This window comes from Agelaius tricolor, unplaced genomic scaffold, assembly GCF_023055355.1.
Source record: "Agelaius tricolor isolate 1412-34295 unplaced genomic scaffold, bAgeTri1.0.p SCAF_11, whole genome shotgun sequence".
Classification (NCBI taxonomy): Eukaryota; Metazoa; Chordata; class Aves; order Passeriformes; family Icteridae; genus Agelaius; species Agelaius tricolor.
Genome location: NW_027269271.1, coordinates 15,532,866 through 15,544,965, shown reverse-complemented (window position 1 = coordinate 15,544,965; position 12,100 = coordinate 15,532,866).

Sequence of the window (12,100 nt, the reverse complement as noted above, 5' to 3'; positions counted from 1 at the left end):
TAGGTCTGAGTCTCCCCTTACCAGCATTTCTTCTTGCATCCTTTGCAGTGCTTAGCCAACAGCTGTACTTTTTGCCATCTTCATAGAGTTAAGTCAATGGTTCCTTGGCAGTTATTTAAGTCCAGAGGTCAGTGGGGAGGGAGTAGCATTTACCTGAACTTTTTCTCAGCCAAAGTAATATGCTAGAAAATCAGAGAGCTTTTTAGTGTAAGCTGAATAAACTGATACTGAATCAGATTGCTGGTGAAGCATGGAAAATTCATCCTGTGCAATTGGGGACCTGACATACTTGTCAAATCACGTCTTTGCCTTTCCCTTCCAAATCCTGAGAACATCTCCAGTTGAAAGAGACTATGTGCTGAGGAACGCTAACAAAAGGACTGCAATCATTTATGAACAGTTACACAAATGTAGAAGATATGTGTATATGGTACTTAAAGATTTAAAAATTAAGCTACTAGTTAAGTGTTCAGAAATTATCAGGCATTGCCCAGGAAGCTAAAACAAGCATTTGCAAAGCTCTGCAGTGTTTTGTTTTTCTTTTTTTAATTTTTTTTTTAATCTCCTATTGAGATGCCAATTTATTTCAGCTTTGAAGTGCTCCAAGAACTTGCATAAGGTGTTTCTACTGCGTTCTCGTACTTTCCACCGCCTCAGGCAATTGTACCGTGCGTGTCCCCCTGACGGCGCTATTGCCTGCCTGGCAGCCCTGGCAGGGCTTCAGGTACCGGCATCTGCTTGCAAAGCCCGTTTGAAAAAAGCATTTAAATGAATTAAATACAAATTATAAGGTAAGCTCCTTGAGGTTTGACTGTAAACACACCCTTGGGTTCCAGTCTCTGCGGTATGGAGCAATACACTAGAAAGCAGAATGGAAAGCTTATGTGGGGGCAGCAATACCAGTTTGTCCTCACTGTGCAAAGCAAATGCACGACCCAAATAGCAAAACACTAAGGAATTCCTTATTTTAATGTATGGATTTGAATGAAGAATGTGCATTTTCAGTTTACTTTTTGCTGTAAGGGTGTCTGCCCAGTTCTGATGCTCATCAATCCAAGCTGAGAAATAAGCTGGGTTATTAAGATGGATGTTACTATTACAAAAGTTGTATTAAGTGGAAAACATCTTGGGAATTGAGAAATCCTTTTCCATTGATAAACAACTTAATTCTGTGGGGAATATAAATTCTGTTAATCTTCTTCCCACTTCTAATCCATGTCAGAATAGTTACCTGGAGGCATGCTCTGCTCACCTAATTTCCCTTTTGCTGATATCTCTTTCTGCATGGGGCACTAAAGTTGCTACATTGCTTAGGCTGTGTCACTAGGTTGAAATCTACTCTCCTTCTCAGTCCTCAAATTGTTTTTGTTGTTTAACCTTTCTTAAATATCTTATTTTCTTTAGGTATCTTGAGTGGCTCTGCTGGAAAGTGGTTTTTTCTTCATTTCTTTTGAATAAGTGGGAAAATAAAACACTTGTTATTTTGAATCTGTAGATGAGTTCTGAGTAACTTCCTAAGGCATCATGTATTGTATTCTGGTTTTATTCTATGAATGTCCAACATAGCATAAGCTACATGAGGTTCAAATGTAATTGAAAAAAATGTTTCATTATGTAGAATGAATGAGATTTAAAAATCAAATGCATAGCTTGCTTCGAATTCTTAGTGTCTAATAATATTTTTCATTACAATCTGGCAAAGTGTTTTGTCTACTGGGTTATGTCAGCAAACAAATAGACAGCAGGTTAGTTGGGGTGTTCCTCTGCTGTTTTGCTTATTTACAGTGCATCCCAATTGTCACTTTTTGTTTCATTTCTGTGATTTGAGAAATCTAAATATTTAATACATTGCTGCCAGCTAAGGTGCTTTCTTAACTGACTCCTCACCCTCTGATTTTCTCCTGGATTATACCATGATTTCTGTCTCCATGGACTGCTCTGCTCAGTCCTTTCACTCTGTGTGTATTTTCTCTTTTGACTTGGCAGCCACTGTGCAGTTGTTCTCTAGTCAAATCTCTCTGTGTGCATATTTGAGGCTATAAGACAGCCTTTTGGGGATCTTTGTTTCAGCTGGGTGTTCCTGTTCCATGGAAGGGATGTGTAACTGCTTCCATGAAGAGGAAGGGTGACTGTTTTCCTGTGTCAGCTTCAGTGAAATTGTTGCCTAGCTGTTCTCAGAAATGTTTCACTGTGATCACGCCACCAGGCATCCCCAGAATAGTCACCAGAGGTCAACATCACCTTCTCCAGCTGGAGCACCAACTACTACATCATTATAGGATGGTTGCTTGTTTGTAGGAGAACATACTCCAAAATGCTTTGAATGTTTATGAAGGCATATTCCTGATCCTGCTGCTCTCCAAGGTTAGAAGGACAGAAGATGGAAAGACGAGAGTTAGTAAGTTCTCAGTGGGAGCTTTTTAAAGGTACCGGGAACCAAAAAGGAAAAAAAATATATGAAGGCCTTTGCCTTTCTGTGCCTGGGGCAGCTTTTGGTGAATGCCTTGCAGATCAGTGGCAAAGCCAAGAGGACAGAGCAATAGAACTGGTCTGGAGCCATAGCTGCTGTCAGAGCTGTAGTGTTCCAGCTAATGGTGTAGCCAGGGACTTCTGTCAGTACAACACACACTTCAACAGTGTCAGGACTCTTGGGGATCCCTGGGATTTTCAAGACACACAGGTATTATCTTTACATTCCTACCTGAAGATGATTTTTACTGTTTCTAGCTTGGAGATGCATGCAATCAGCCTGAAGCTGACAAACTATTTCATAACTGGATGGAAGCTGAGAAGACTGAAACCCAGGAGGAAAAGTCTAATACTGCGTCATTTCAGAAACAGCTGCACGAATGAAGCCTGGTCTGCAGCTCAGTGTCCCTGAAGATTTTCTCATACTTGAGTTATTTAAAAGTGACCTCCCTTTTACAGGTTTTCTGGTGTTTTAGCTTAATCTTTGAGGCTTTTTCTTGGCTGGAACACTTTGGAAATACTATCTGCCTCCCCTAGGTAGCCACTTATCTCTCTTCATGCAACTTGAAGGAACTCCTGTATAACTGAGACTTCTTTTGGTATATTTGTTTGAAGTCAACCAGCACATTCAATATTTACTAGAGGAATGACAGAGATTGCATTATTAATGTTTATGCTTTACCTAATTACCTCTGGGAATATGATGTAAATAGTCTTCCTTCTAAGGAATCTGCAGAAACTGTATTTGTTACTACAAATGCAGTAACCTCTGGCTCAATTAATCCATTCCATATTTAATGAACTTTGAAAAAGGTGAAGAAAGCAATACTTTAAGTGAGGAGATGGATCAGAGTTTCAAGTGTGCATCTATACATATCAAATCTCCTTTCAGCTTTTAACTTTATCAGCAAAGTCTAACATAAACAGATGGGAGAAAAGGAAGATGGACCTATCCAAAGGCACAAAACAAGATTGCCTGAGTGATCCTGGGTGTAATTATCAAAGCTTTAACTAATCAGTTTTGTTGTTGCTGTTGCTTCTCCTGGAAAGTTGCTCATCATTTGTCTTTCTGTTTTTTCATAATGACTTAATGTTCTTGTCAAATTCATGGAATTTGAGCCAGTAGTGTGGTTTTATTTGTTAGACTGGAAGGAAAAGGAACTTAAACAGTAACTGACAACTTTTTTTTTTCTTTTTCTTTTTTTTTTCTTTTTAAATCCTGTAGGAGTTCTCAGTTAACAAACATGCCAGAAGAGGGAATGCAGACTGCTCTCTATTCTGGCTGGGCTGCCTGCATTGCTGTCTTCCTTTTCAGCTAATGCAGCTTGACTGTTTCTGGGCTATAAGCAAAGGCCTGTGGGCTGTGCCAGGCAGCTCTCCCAGCCAGCTCCTCAGGACTGGCTCAGTACCTCTGCACAGAGGTGCTTTGTGTGGGGGCATTGCACTGTGATGCATGGACTAAAGGCCACACCACTCAGATGCTGTGAAGGTAATGGCAAAATACAGGTGCAGAGCAAGAAAAAAAATCCCTTCCTGTTCTCTGTTCCAACCTGGCGTATCACTTTTGGTAGGCTGGCACTGCTGCATGTGTCCTCAGTGTCAGCCTGGAGGAGTTGTATCTCTCTGGCACACAGTGCTGTTGTCAGGGCTCAGCTGAAGTTCCATGAATAGCATGAGCTGGCACAAGCTGGTGGCTCTGCTGGCCTCTCCTCCCTCCTCCCCTCCCTGCAGATATTCCTGCAGCTGTGCAGAGAGGCACGGGGAGGCTGAAGCAGCTCTGGGCGGGGGCCCAGGCGCTCGCACGCTCCCCATTCATCCTGCGCGTCCTGGTGCATCCATGGCTCAGCTCTGGGCTGGGCTGCACCCCTCCCTGTCACACTCTGGGGCACAGAGGCCACTGATCGTGTCCTGCTGGCAGTTTGGGTGGAGCTCTGTTGATGGCAATGAGGGAGTTTAGCTGCATGGATACAGGCTGTTCTTTGCAATATGTGAATATGAAAAGTAACTCCAGTATCGTATCCTTGTTTTTTAAATTTTGATAAGCTGCCTGTAGCTAGTTGCTCATCCTGGGATGCGCATATGTGGAGTTTTTTTAATTCCTGCATCTTCTCTTTGCTGCACCAAAAAGTAAATAAGTAACAAAATATGAGAGCATTTGAAAACCTGTTTCATGAAGTGCTATACCTTGCTTTTGTGTTCCATCCAAGCATCTTTGTACATTCAAGTACCACCTGAAACAGGAGGAACACAAACACTGAACAGTAACCCCAATGTCACCTGAGTTTGACACCTGATGTCTAAGTAGAAGCTGCAGACTTTACTCACTAATAACCAGTGTCAGGACCTGAGATCTCTTTGATAAAGCTGAGAAACAAGCACTTCCAGGGTTGAAACCATACCAGATTTTCTACTTGTAAGAGCCCACTTATTTTTAAATCAGGCTTTCTCCAGTATGTTGGAGCAGAGTCTCTCTGAAGAAAAAGAGCAAAAAGCTCTCCTGGAAGGATCGCTTTTGTTATATACAGAGGCCAAATTTTTGCACGTGCTATGTGATACTTTATTCTGAAAGTTCTCTGCATAACCTCTGCTTCAGAGTAGGTTCTAGTCAGCAGAACTGATTTCTTAATGAAAATGAATGGTCAGATTTCCTGTTGCTTGTGTGCCCCACATCATTTGTGCCCCTTTCTCCTCAGAACTGCAGGCTTCATCTCTTTCTATATAATTATTGCCTTTTACCTAGTCATTCTTTTATTATTGCTGGATGGAAGCATGAACATAAAGCTCCTAACCTCTCTATTCGGACTCCATTCAAGCTAAAAATGGATCTGGTTTATAAGATAAAATCACAGAGAAGTTATATTTTATGCTGAGATAATTTTGTACTGCTTTGTTTCAGAGTCTGCTCTTGACATCTAGGCTTCCTGTTAGCCTAGCAAAGGTCTTACAGCATGTCTTTTTTCTTCGTTCTTCTTTTCACAAACTAAAATAGCCTGGTGGTGTAGACACTGTCAGCATTACCTTTGTTCCTTCTTTATACTTGTATTTTACACAATAATCTCCAGGAAACAATCCTATTCCTGGAAACTCATCACATTCCATGCAGTTGTGTGGCCTCTCTGATGGTGTTTTTCAGCTGCTTTAAGTGATTCAGTGGAACGTCAGTTTGTGTTTGAGAATCCTGGAAGGTTTGTCATATACACTGCTCTAAAACCACAGTACAGCAGATGAAGGCAGGCAAAGAAAAATGCACAATTCTGTCTCTTAAATTATTATTGACCAGTCTATAGGGGAAGTTGTTTGAAGCATTGAGTTTTAAATGTCTTAAGTGTAGGTACATAATAAGCCTCTTGCTGAAAACAAAGTCAACGTACCACATCCATTTCAACCAACAGCTAGACCAAAACAGCCTGCATGGATATTTCATCCCCTTGTATTTGTGCTATAGTAAACAACCCTATCTCTTATCTCAGCTGCATGAGGGCTTGTTTTATATATGTATATGGAAATACATGCAGCCTTAATTCTGAATAGTGTGGTAGTTGTTCATACTGATAGAAAGTTTTGGCAATGCAGCCTGGACTGCTTGTACAAGTCTGCAAATCACATCCACCAGAAACATCTGCAGCTGTGACAAGGGAAGACTGGAGCCCTCAGAGTATCATATTTTCCTTGTGTGAAGGGCTTACAGCCAGAACATGGAGGATACAAAAGCGCTTAAAGAGAAGAAAAGAAATAATGATAGAGAAGTAATGATTAAAGAAATGATAGAGACTTTTAAATATGAAGTCACTGACTTGGCTGAATTTGATGTAGTCCCAGGAGAGACCAAATCACTGACAATCGAGGAAGGGTGAGAATAAAAATGAAAATATCAGGTGCATGCTCTGTGTATGAGGCCTGAATAAGCATGACATTGGACTGACAATTAGTGCAGGCCACAGATTGCTATTATTTATGCCCCCTCATCAAAAAAGCTTATTCCAATCAGTGTTCCCAAACACTGCAATTAAATACATGGTCTTTTTGGCTGTTCCCCCACTGCAGTAGAGGGAAGTAGCCAGAGCTGAAATTGTAAACTATCCCAAAGCTTTTTTTGGTGGGATGTTTTTCCAATAGCTGGATTCAAATTGATTCCTGGTGAACTGCAAGGAGCAAATACACGACTGAAAAACACCAGTGGAAGAAACCCTTTTACCCATGAGCACTGAAATGGAGGCAAGTCTGAACAGAGCAGACAGAATTGCAGTGGGTCAGAGACGTTCCACAGTGAGTGGCTGACAGAAATGCAGGAAGCACAGTGCAGGATCCTCAGTGAAATGCAGGAAGCACGGTGCAGGATCCTCACGGAAATGCAGGAAGCGCGGTGCAGGATCCTCACTGAAATGCAGGAAGCACAGTGCAGGATCCTCAGTGAAATGCAGGAAGCACGGTGCAGGATCCTCACTGAAATGCAGGAAGCACGGTGCAGGATCCTCACTGAAATGCAGGAAGCACGGTGCAGGATCCTCGCGGAAATGCAGGAAGCACAGTGCAGGATCCTCACTGAAATGCAGGAAGCACAGTGCAGGATCCTCAGTGAAATGCAGGAAGCACGGTGCAGGATCCTCGCGGAAATGCAGGAAGCACAGTGCAGGATCCTCAGTGAAATGCAGGAAGCACGGTGCAGGATCCTCACTGAAATGCAGGAAGCACGGTGCAGGATCCTCACTGATTTCCGCTGGCAGGAGCAGAGCTGATCTGGATCTGACCACGGACAAGCAGCAGCACACAAAGCCGTTCATCCCTGCGTGGGCCTTGTCCTGTGACGCAGGAAATGCTGGGAGCTGCTGCTGCCATCGCTTGCCCTCCTGAGTGAGAGAATGACTCCAGGCCCCAAGGAGGCTGGTGTGCCTCGTTCCCCACACCTGCCCTGCAGACTGTGCCTTCACTGACACCAGGACACGCTCTCACTGCTGACTGGCTCAGTGATGCTTAGCACTGTAAATCCAAAAATACTATTAGTTTGATCTAAACAACCTCTACTGTCTTAGGAATCTCACAACTCTTAAAACTACTGAGCTTGTACAGAAGCCACCAACACATTTTGTTCCTTATCAGCTATGTCTCTATCAGATAACCCCCTGTACAGGTAAGTTATGGACTAGCTCATCCCCAGTCCCCTGAGACTTCCTCTCCTGCTAATCAAGAGGAATTTCAGGGAATCATTTAGATGTGTGGTGTTTTTTCAGTGTTGTTCTGTTCTAGCAATTAGCACAAAACATTGTTTAAGTTTAGGCAGCCAAGACTGCTGCTGTATTTTAGTGCTTTCTAATTTTGAGAATCTATTCTAATCCTGACCCTTTCCCAGCTAACAAGCATACCATATGTCTGATTACTCAGGTTCCCATGCAAAGTAGGAAATTAAAAATTCCAGATGATTAACAAACATTTCTTCTTGTTTATTTTGAGATGACTGTTTTAAAATACCATGAAAAAAATTTAGAGACTTCTTTCTCAAACATTTACTTTATCGTTTAGATGTGTAAAAGATATTTTCGTTAAGAATGTGCTGTTTGTGCTTTTTAGAATATGATTTATTGACACTGGTTTGCTACCAGTAAAAGATATACAATTAACTGTTTAAAGACAGTGGGCAAAAGGGTGGGTGATTCTATGGTAGAATTTCAGAGGAGGGGAACTAGGCATAGATATTCTAACCTGGTTTAATGACAGTGAAAGACTTGAATCCTCTTCAAAACATTCAAGCCTAAAGCCTGATGCAAGTTGGAGCACCACCAACAGCCTGTTATCTCTGCAGGATGTCAGCCAGGGGAGCAGGTCATGTAACCAGTGACTCCATCCAGTACAGCACAGAGCCAGGGTAGCTCAGGAGAGGTCACTGCTCTGGCAAGTAGAAACTTCCCTAAAAGTAGAGCTTCTTTGTACTAATGTTGAGATTCTCTGCATGGTTTTGGTTATGAGCAAACTAATTCAGTGAGAGGCAAAAAGCTGTTGAGAAAACCAAACACTTGAATGAGGGGAAGAGATGGTTCCCATGCAGAAGAAAGCCTGTGTGTATGTCTGATCTAGCTACAGCATTTCAGTAAGAGAACGTCAGAGGCAGAAGGCTGGGAGGCAGCAGCCTCAGCTGCTACCTGAGGACAGCAAGCCTACTGCTTGTCTTGTCCTAATATCCTCCACCAGAAGTGTTTGTCCTTCCTCCAACTTGTTTATTCAATCACACCCATAAATGTGCATTGGAAGTAATAAACACCTCTGTTATTTTGAAAGTAGCAGTTGATAATTATAAAGTGTTTGCTCTGAGCTCGAGCTGCTCAGAGCATCCTCCTGCCTCATGTGAGCTACCCCCACTCGTTGCATCACATCTAAAATTAGGTAAGATGCTGTATCCTTTGAAGTGCAGGGCTCAGTAGCTCAGAGCTGCAAGAGCTGGACCAGGCAGAGCTGCACAGCTCCTCAGTTAGGAAGATGTTTTCAGACAGATCACTGATCAGAGAGATCACTTAATGATGATCAGAAATGTTACAGAAGTAAAGCAGCCTTCACATCCAGGAGCTCCAGTTCAGCCAAAGAAAAATGGGAGCTAGTTCTGTTTCTTTTGGTATGTCTTTAGCTCTGTATTTTCTCAACAATATGTGGGGACAGCACAGCTGTCAATAGCTCTAGAGGTCTAGAAACATCTACTTGGGCCAAGTTCTTCCCTGAGGTGGTTGCACTGCTTTCATTGTAATCATACCAGTGATGAATGTGGCTCTTCTTTACTTAGGAACAACAAAAGAGCTCATGAGATTAAACATTCTTTCAGTGCTTTCCTTCTGATTAAAGCAAGTTTTAGTACTTAGAAAATGCTGTGGGCTTAAGAAATGGCTGTATTCTTCATCCTGCTCTTAAGCTTTGATTCAGCTTCCCAGACTCAGCCCATAGCATCCATGCAATTTATTTAGAAGCACTGTATTCCCAGTGCAGTGCTATTCTTTAAACATCTGGTGCCCTTAAAAATAGTATTTCAAAAACAGTAATCTGGGGGGAGAAGGGTTAAAATACGAAACTAGAGAAAAACAAACTAGGGAAAAGAAATTCTGACAGAAACTTCAAGCAGCTAAGAAGTACTGGAGCTGTCAAATCATGCATTTTGGATCTGAGCTGAATCAAATCACAGAAGCGCTTTTTCAGTGCTTCGTCTGAAAGCAATTTAGCTTTTCTATGTTAGCAGATTATGCTGTTTTCAACAGTTGTTGGAGAGATGACTGATGAAAAGCATTTTCATTGTGGGTGTGCTTCCAAGTGCAGACAGGGCTGTGGCACTCAAACCCCGGTTTCTTACTCTGATCTCTCCTGAGGCTGCGGGTAAAGGGTCTGTCAAGCTCTGTGCAGCACTATTCCCTCAGACCCAGCTTCAGTGTATGGGATGGCTTTGTGGTTTTTCAGGGTGCATCCTCAAATCATGAAGGGATTGGAGAGCGAAAAACAACCCCAGAACACCGAGCAGGAATCAGTAGAAGATGGGAGCTGTATCCTGGCAGTTGGTGCTGAGAAAGGACTCCAGGATTAGGCATCGTGAACCTGGATCACATGTGAGAATCAGCCCATGGCTCCATGAACAGAGGATAACTGCAATGTAAGCACTGGCAGTGCAATCTGTCCCTGTGTTCAGCTGAGTTTGGAGGCTGGTCTGTGACAGTTTTAACTCGGGTGCAAATCAAATTCTGCCCTGGTTCTGCCGCAGTGTACGTGCTGCAAGGTAGCACTCAGTAGCAACAATGACACTTGGAGAATCTCGAAGTTTTGAATGACAGAATAAGCCAATTGACAGTAGAAGGCAAATGTACTAAGTTAGGAGTAATGACATTTCTTATGTGATCTATCCCGCATTCCTCTGGAGTCAATGAAAAAGAGGCAACAGTGAAATCAAAGCATGTCAAAAACTTGCAGTCATACAGATGGTTGAATCCGGTTACTGTTGCCTACCATTTTAATAAAAGAAATACTGCAAAGTTACTTCAGATTTCATTGGCCTAGATGGTCTTAAAATAATGCAGGAATTCGCAAATAAATTAGAGTTTTCTGCAGGCAGCAGAATTTTTCCACTAGAGCAAAGGTATTTGGAGCCCCAGTTGTGTGTTTACTATCAAATGTGTATTTTTGGGCCTTCTTCCACCAGAACTGCAGTAAGCCTCCATCCCCAAACTCAGCTGCTATATTTATCCATGGACCATGTTTTCTACTGCAGTATCAGTGACCTTGCCTGTAATTATTCTTCACAGGGGAAGCTTAGCTCAGTCCTCCAAGTACTGCAGTAACTCTGAACAAAAATAACCCCGAAGTCCACAACAGGAAACGTTAACAATGGCAGGATTACTGGCCACCATGTCACCGTAAAATAAACGAGCAACTGAGAGGGAGTTCAGGGAAAAGCAGCACCACACTTAAGTAACAGGAGGGACTGACTTATGAGGAAAGATTAAATGAGCTAAGCAATGATGAAAGGGTGAATGGAACAACTGCCTCCAAATGTTTGAAAGAAGAAACCATCCAGGACAGGGAGGGATTCTCTAAGCTGCTGCCAGGAGTTAAGAGTAATGGAAAGAAACCAATAAAATGAACACAGCAGTCACCATAACTATTTCTTCAGCTCAGAAAAAGAAGCCCAGTGCTTTTGTCAGTATGGAAACCTTGCTCGTTTGTCCTGTTTTATTTCTTAGCCATATCCCAAAAAGCATTGGGGGGAACATTTAAAATTATGTAATGGTGCAATATTGCTGAAATGTTTTAGGCTGGCAGCTCTGAAGGACTGTGAGGGAGCTGTGCTGACATCCTCTTCCAGCTCCTGTCACACTTGGACCTTGTTTCTTGAGGTGCCTCAGAAAGCCTTGAGGTTTTAGCTGAGAAAAGCAGCTCTGAACAACAAAGCGCTTAAGCAAACACTTCAGGCAAATGATGAACCAAACTCCCACAGCTATAAATCACATTGATGATTCCCAAATGAGGAACCTGAGTCTGCCCTCAGCAGTCCCTGTAGCAGACGGTCACAAAGTACACTAAGTCAGAATTCCCTGCAGATATCCCTGGCAGACCTTTGGATCACATCCTCATGTAGTTAATATTTTTGCAGCAAAACAGCTGTGAGGCATCATGTTGTGTTTGTTTTCATTAACTCCTCCCCAGTGGGCTTATATATTTGTATTTCCTTGTTTACATATTTGTAGTGTCCCTAGGGGGATACACACACATTACCCTAAGGTTAGGGGCAAGTTATTGGAGGGCAAGTACCTCCCTCTGATGCAGAATTTGTCCTGTCTCTTTGCTCTGCCAGAGATATAAATCTTTCTGGAAATATTAGACCAAAGTCCCTTTAAACATGTGGTTTCTTTCAGCAGCAGTTTTCAGACTGCGCTTTTTGAATTGCTGGGCCAGAAGTTTGTGTTTCCAATTGTCACTCTCTGAGACACTTTTCCATTGTTAATGCAGTCCCAGGCGCTTTACAGCCTGGTCTCTTTATAGTCGTTCCACGGCCCTGCGTGTTGAGGTCCAGATCTTTCCATCACAATTTGTGCTGTCATTCTCCCTACGCGGCGCGAAGCCGCCCGCCCGCGCGGGGACGGCGCCTCGCGGCTCCCCCCGCCCGCCGCTG